The sequence below is a fragment of the Myotis yumanensis genome, unplaced genomic scaffold (genome assembly GCF_028538775.1).
Source record: "Myotis yumanensis isolate MYYU_CA2020_CCGP unplaced genomic scaffold, mMyoYum1.0.hap1 SCAF_3, whole genome shotgun sequence".
Lineage (NCBI taxonomy): Eukaryota > Metazoa > Chordata > Mammalia > Chiroptera > Vespertilionidae > Myotis > Myotis yumanensis.
Window position 1 is genome coordinate 141,258,309 of NW_027223754.1, and position 8,234 is coordinate 141,266,542.

The window sequence follows — 8,234 nt, forward strand, 5'->3', positions numbered from 1 at the left end:
TAACAACAGACCCCACAGAAATACAAATGATTGTTAAACAATACTACAAACAACTCTACTCCAACAAACTAGACAACCTGGAGGAAATGGACAAATTCCTAGAAAAATACAACATTCCAAAACTCAATCAGGAAGAATCTAAAAATCTCAATAGGCCAATAACTATGGAAGAAATTGAAGCAGTCATCAAAAAGCTCCCAGCAAACAAAAGCCCAGGACCAGATGGCTTCTCAGGGGAGTTTTACCAAACTTTCAAGGAAGAACTAAAACCTATCCTCCTCAGACTACTACAAAAAATTCAAGAGGAAGGAACACTTCCAAGCTCATTCTATGAAGCCAGCATCACCCTAATACCAAAACCAGGTAAAGACAACACAATGAAAGAGAATTACAGGCCAATATCCCTCATGAACATAGATGCCAAATCCTCAACAAAATCTTAGCAAATCGGATCCAACAGTACATCAGAAGGATCATACACCATGACCAAGTAGGATTTATCCCAGGGATGCTAGGATGGTACAACATCCGTAAATCAATAAACGTGATACATCACATAAACAAATTGAAAGAAAAAAACCACATGGTCATATCAATTGATGCAGAAAAAGCATTCAACAAAATCCAACACCCATTTTTGATAAAAACTCTCAGCAAGGTGGGAATAGAAGGATCATACCTCAACATAATAAAAGCCATATATGACAGGCCCACAGCCAACATCATACTTAATGAACAAAAACTAACACCATTTCCCCTAAGAACAGGAACAAGACAGGGATGCCCACTCTCACCACTCCTGTTCAACATAGTCCTGGAAGTATTAGCCATTGCAATTAGACAAGAAGAAGAAATAAAAGGCATCCAAATTGGAAAAGAGGAAGTAAAACTGTCCTTATTTGCAGACGACATGATATTATACATACAAATATATAATTTATTTTTATATATATATATATATATACTAGAGGCCCGGTGCACAAAAATTTGTGCACTCGGGGGGCGGGGGGAGGGGGGGTCCCCCAGTCCAGCCTGTGCCCTCTCGCAGTCTGGGACCCCTCGGGAGATAACGACCTGCTGGCTTAGGCCTGCTCCCGGGTGGCAGAGGGCACGCCCAATCCCTAGGTGCAGCCCCTGGTCAGGCTCAGAGCAGGGCCGATTGGGGAGTTGGGGCGCTGCCCCGTCATGCACAGAGCAGGGCGGATCGGGAGGTTGCTATGCCACCCTCAGTCACGCTCAGGGTAGGGCCGATTGGGGGGTTGGGGCACCGCACCCTGTCACACTCAAGGCAGGGTCGATGGGGAGGTTGCGGCGCCACCCCCTGTCATGCACAGAGCAGGGCCAATCAGGGGGTTAGGGTGCTGCCCCCTGTCACTCACAGAGCAGGGCCCATCAGGGGGGTTGGGGCGCTGCCCCCTGTCACTCACAGAGCAGGGCCCATCAGGGGGGTTGGGACTCCGTACCCTGTCACACACAGAGCAGGGTCAATCAGGGGGTTGGGGAGCTCCCCCCTGTCACGCACAGAGTAGGGTCGATCAGGGGGTTGAGGAATTCCCCCCTGTCACTCACAGAGCAGGGCCGATAGGGGAGTTGGGGCACCTCCCCCTGTCACACAGCAGGGCGGATCAGGGGGTTGGGGCGCTGCACCCTGTCACACTCAGGGCAGGGCCAATGGGGAGGTTATGGCTCTACCCTGTCACACACAGAGCAAGGCCCATGGAGGGGGGTTGGGGCACCACCCTCTATCACCCACAGAGCAGGGCTGATCAGGGGGTTGGGGCGCTGCCACTGTCACACTCAGGGCAGGGCCGATGGAGAGGTTATGGCTCTACCCTGTCACACACAGAGCAGGGCCCGTGGGGGGGGGAGGGGGTGTTTGGGGTGCCGCACCCTGTCACACACAGAGCAGGGCCGATCAGGGGGTTGGTGCGCTGAACCCTGTCAAACACAGAGCCGCAGGGCAATCAGGGGATTGGGCAGCTCCCCCCTATCAGGCACAGAGCAGGGCTGATCAGGGGGTTGGGGCACCTTCCCCTGTCACGAACAGAGCAGGACAGATAGGGAGGTTGTGGTCCTGCCCCCTGTCACACACAGAGCCGCAGGCGATCAGGGGGTTTGTGCGCTGCCCCCTGTCACGCTGATCCCAGTGCCGGGAGGCATATTACCCTTTTACTATATAGGATAGAGGCCTGGTGCATGGGTAGGGGATGGCTGGTTTGCCCTGAAGGGTGTCCTGGATCAGGGTGGGGGTCCCCACTGGGGTGCCTGGCCAGTCTGGGTGAGGGGCTGAGGGCTGTTTTCCAGCTGGCAGATGACTAAAAGCTCCCAACTGCTCCTTGTTTTCTTTTTTTTTTTTTTTATTCTGGGCCAGCTTTAGCTCTGAGGCCTCGCTGCTGAAAACATCGATACAATGTTGCAGTCCGGGGCTGACTGACAGCCGGTTTCTGGGGTTTTGTTTACCTTCTTATTTGTAACATAGTACATAGTTGCTTAGAGTTGCAACTCAGAGGCCGGCAAGTGAGGCGGGGAACGTTGCAGTCTGCAGTCACTGAAGCAAGCAAGCCTCATGTTCGCTTCCAGCTGCCTGGCTGCTGGCCGCCATCTTGGCTGACAGTTAATTTGCATATACTCCCTGATTAGCCAATGAAAAGGGTAGCGGTCGTACGCTAATTACCATGTTTCTCTTTTATTAGTGTAGATAGGGTAAATAATATATACCCTAGAGACTCCATCAAAAAACTACTAGTCTTAATACATGAATTTGGCAATGTAGCAGGATACAAAATTAACCCCAAGAAATCTGAGGTATTTCTATACACCAATAATGAACTTGCAGAAAGAGAGATTATAAAAACAATCCCATTTACCATCGCACCAAAAAAATTAATATACCTAGGAATAAACTTAACTAAAGAGGTAAAAGACCTCTACTCAGAAAACTACAGGACGTTGAAAAAAGAGATAGAGGAAGACATAAAGAGATGGAAGAACATACCATGTTCTTGGATTGGTAGAATCAATATCATTAAAATGCCCATACTACCCAAAGCAATCTATAAATTCAATGCACTTCCCATTAAAATACCAATGGCCTACTTCAAAGATCTAGAACGAACTCTCCAAAAATTCATCTGGAATAAAAAAAGACCCCGAATAGCTGCAGCGATCTTGAGAAAAAACAAAGTAGGTGGGATCTCAATGCCAGATATCAAGCTGTATTACAAAGCCACTGTTCTCAAAACTGCCTGGTACTGGCACAAGAACAGACATATAGATCAGTGGAATAGAATAGAGAGTCCAGAAATTAGCCCGAACCAATATGCTCAATTAATATTTGACAAAGGAGGCAAGAACATACAATGGAGCCAAGATAGTCTCTTCAATAAATGGTGTTGGGAAAATTGGACAGATATATGCAAGAAAATGAAACTAGACCACCTACTTACACCATACACAAGAATAAACTCAAAATGGATAAAGGACTTAAATGTATGACAGGAAACCATAAAAATTCTAGAAGAATCCAAAGGCAACAAAATCTCAGACATATGCCAAAGCAATTTCTTCACTGATACAGCTCCTAGGGCAGTTGAAACTAAAGAGAAAATGAACAAATGGGACTACATCAAAATAAAAAGCTTCTGCACAACAAAAGAAACCATCAACAAAACAACAAGAAAACCCACTGCGTGGGAAAACATATTTGCCAACGTCATATCTGATAAGGTCCTAATCTCCAAAATTTATGGGGAACTCATACAACTTAACAAAAAGAAGATAAACAATCCAATCAAAAAATGGGCAAAGGATCTAAATAGACACCTTTCAAAAGAGGACATCCAGAAAGCCAAGAGACATATGAAAACATGCTCAAAGTCACTAATCATCCGAGAGATGTAAATCAAAACAACAATGAGGTACCATCTCACACCTGTCAGAATGGCTATCATCAACAAATCAACAAACGACAAGTGCTGGAGAGGATGTGGAGAAAAAGGAACACTTGTGCACTGCTGGTGGGAATGCAGACTGGTGCAACCACTATGGAAGACAGTATGGAGTTTCCTCAAAAAGCTGGAAATGGAACTCCCATTTGACCCTGTGATCCCACTTCTAGGAATATATCCCAAGAAACCAGAAACACCAATCAGAAAGGATATATGCACCCCTATGTTCATAGCAGCACAATTCACCATAGCTAAGATCTGGAAACAGCCTAAGTGCCCATCAGTAGATGAATGGATTAGAAAACTGTGGTACATCTACACGATGGAATACTATGCTGCTGTAAAAAAGAAGGAACTCTTACCATTTGCAACAGCATGGATGGAACTGGAGAGCATTATGCTAAGTGAAATAAGCCAGTCAATGAAGGAAAAATACCACATGATCTCACTCATTCATGGATAATAAAGACCATTACAAACTTTTGAACAATAATAGATACAGAGGCAGAGCTGCCTCAAACTGATTGTCAAACTGCAGTGGGAAGGCCAGAGAGGGTTGGGGGGCAGAAGGGAGGGGAGTAAGAGATCAACCGAAGGACTTGTATGCATGCATATAAGCATAACTAATGGACATAAGAAACTGGGGGGTAAGGGAGGGCAGGGGATTGTCAAGGGTGGCGGCGGGGGAAGGACACATGTGTAATACCGTTTGTAATACTTATTATAATATTTTTTTAAAAAGAATTAAAAAAATAAATAAACAAATAAATTATTTGAACTGAACTTTTCATAGTCTTTATCATTGTGAGAATAAGCTTTCATCACTGCCCCCCCCCCAAAAAAAAATCTCAGCTCTAAATTTCTTGTGAATATCCTATGATGGCTAAGACTGGTAGTTATCATGTAACATCTATTTCATTCTTTTTCAAGAATAACAAAAACCTGAGGTGGGCAGTAAGTATCACATTTCCCAGATCCCTTGTGTGATGAAGTTTTGGCTGCTGGGATGTGAGCCAAGTGTTGGGTGTCACTCCTAGTTTGTTTCAGGAAAGGGAAGAAGAGTACTTTCCTTCCTCCACATCCTGCGTCTTGCTACTTGGATCAGGGATTGGTGATGAGGCACTCTTAAAGACAGAGCCCACCCTCTACAGATGATAGAAAAACAAGTTAAAAGAAGCCTGGGACTGGTACCAAAACAGCTCTGGACTGGTCACCCCTGAACTATTATGTGAGGAATAAACTTTTCTCTCATTCAAATGACTGAATATATGAGGATAATCGCTTTGTTTGGTTTGTGGTAGACATAAAAATATTTGTTCCATGGAACCAGCCAGTGTTCTTTCATTATTTATCATACCTTGCACGTGCTCTTGGCACAGGGTAGTGGGAAGATGTTTAATATCAAACAATGAATAACCACATTAAGTCTGTAGTTGGTATGTGCGATTGGCAGGATTCTTTATACAAACTATCCTATATAATAAAAGGCTAATATGCAAATCATCCCCACAGGCGGGAGTTTGACTGACCAGGAGTTAGATGTGCACTGGCCACCAGGGGGCAGTGCGGAACATGGTGGGCTTCGACCACACAGTGCTGGCAGCAGGTGGCAGTGGAGGCACTGCCAGCCCTGATGGGCCTGGATGAGAGCGGGACTACGGTGACATGAGGAGCAGGTGAGCAGGTGGTGCCAGGCCAAAGTAGGTGCAAGTGGGGAACTCAATCGCCCCACCGGTCGCCCACAGATCAGTCCTGATCACTGGCCAGGCCTAGGGACCCTACCCATGCACGAATTTTGTGTACCGGGCCTCTAGTCACATTTATAACATTTTAAGTCCTTTCATTTGTTCATCTTTGTGAGATGAGGGAGGAAGCTTTCCTATTAACATTTGTCATTTCTGCAGCCTACTCATCCATTTAGATATCCAGCTCCAAGAGGCTGATGTCAAATTTTCTATTTCCTGTCCTTATGGTGCCCTCAGGTGTTAGGGTTCACATATCTCAAACCATTTCAAGGTCTTTGTCAAAATACCTATAATAAAAGGTAATTTACATTTTATTGTTTTGGGGGTTTGGATCAAAGGTGGGGAAAGTTGAGATATTCATGCCATGCTGTCATCAAAGTCTTAGCAAGAGCCCTGTCTTGTTTGGTTTCATTTGGTTTTCTGCTTTCATCTTCCATTCCCAGCCGTGTTGCACTCTCCATCATAAGGACTGATCCTAGTGTATAAGCAATACATGTTCTTGAATATGTCTATATTCTTGTAAAATATGTGGTGTTATTTTGTGTCTGTATTTATAATTTGTAATTTCAAATTATGTGAAAGAATTACATAGAGAGGACCCAGGGTTCCATGGGATTTAGGCAGAACCCCCATTCTCCTCACCTTTAGAGTTTCATTGTTAATAGCGAGTCCATCAAAATGAAGGGAACACCCAGTATTCCAGGAGTAAAGAGGAGTTCCCAGAGCCCTGTAGGCTTCTGAAGAGATTTCCACCCCTTGTTACCTCACCACAATCACTCACCAAAATCTGCCTGTGGACAGACTAATAGAACTAATCCCACATACCTTGTGTGTGGGGGGGGCAGGGGGGACCAGTTTCTGTCCCATATACCTTGTACCAGTGGGCTTGGAGATGACTAAGAATCTTCATATTGCTGGCAAGGATGTGGAGAAAAAGGAACCCTCTTGCACTGCTGGTAGGAATGCAGACTGGTGCAGCCACTGGAGAACAGTATGGATTTTCCTCAAAAAGTTAAAAATGGAACTCCCATTTGACCCAGTAATCCCACTTCTAGGAATATATCCCATGAAACCAGAAACACCAATCAGAAAGGATATATGCACCCCTATGTTCATAGCAGCACAATTTACAATAACTAAGATTTGGAAACAGCCTAAGTGTCCATCAGCAGATGAGTGGATTAGAAAACTGTGGTACATCTACACGATGGAATACTATGCTGCTATCAAAAAGAATGAACTTTTACCATTTGCAACAGCATGGATGGAGCTGGATAGCATTATGCTAAGCGCAATAAGCCAGTTGGAGAAAGATAAATATCACATGATCTCACTCATATGTGGGATATAATAAACAACATAAACTGATGAACAAAAATAGATCCAGAGACAAGGTAACACTGAACAGACTGTCTAACCTCAGAGAGAAGGGGTCGGGGGCAGTTAGAAATCAACCAAAGGACTTGTATGCTTACATATAATCATAACCAATGGACACAGACACTGGGGCAGTGGGGGCTTATCCTGGAGGGTGAGAGTGGCGGGAGGGGGGGGGGGGTGTCAATCAGGGAAAAAGGAGACATATGTAATACTTTAAACAATAAGTAAAAAAGAATATTTATGTCAAGAATTGTGAAGGGGCTGAGATTTTATTCTACTTGGAAGCTAAAGATTAACTTGCCAGTTTTATGGATGTTGGGAGAAAACATGAGATTCCTGGGTCGGAGACAAAGAACAATTACCACTTACAGCCAAAGTAACATCATTTTTATTGTACCAGTTCCCCAAAGTCTAACTCCCTAATGGGAATATATTATTTTTTATTATAATGGGGAGTTAACAAACCTGCCCTTTGTTATTTTTACCTTCCAAAGCTGTTCCCTATACAACATCCTTAAAAAGACAGTCCAGAACAAAGGCAGTCTACTCACAAGACCAGCAGAATCATAGGAGACCCTTGGAGATCGTCTCCCAAATCTCCTATGCAATTTTCTCTCTCTCCTCCCTAGACACTTCTATATGGGGCTTATGCTATCAGATAACCCTTTCTTATTGCAATCATCTTCAAATCTTACATTATTCCCTCTAATTTTCTGAAGACTTCTGAAGAAATTTGTGTATTATCTTTTTAATACAATAGCCCTTTGGTTCTATGACTTTTCCTCCAATGATCTTAACCTCTGCTCTATTTCCTATTCCTTGTGAAGGTGAACATCACTTCATGTACTAGGTATTTGGGTTTCCCTTCATGTGAGTGCCACATTTATATCCTGTACTCATTTTTCTCTTGTGTTTACCATTTTCTTGTTTAACCAATATCTTATGTATTGTAGACATGTATCTCTTGTTGCCTTTAGTTGTTCCAAATATGTTTTTCCAATCTGTGATCTGGGTATGAACTTTTCCTATTATAGCTTTTGATAAAAAGAAGCCCTTAATTTTGATGTAATATTTATCTTTTTTTTTTTAAATCTTAGAGTATGCTTTTGGGAGCTGGTTTAAGTTCTTACACACTCCAAAGCCAGAAAAATATTCTATGTGT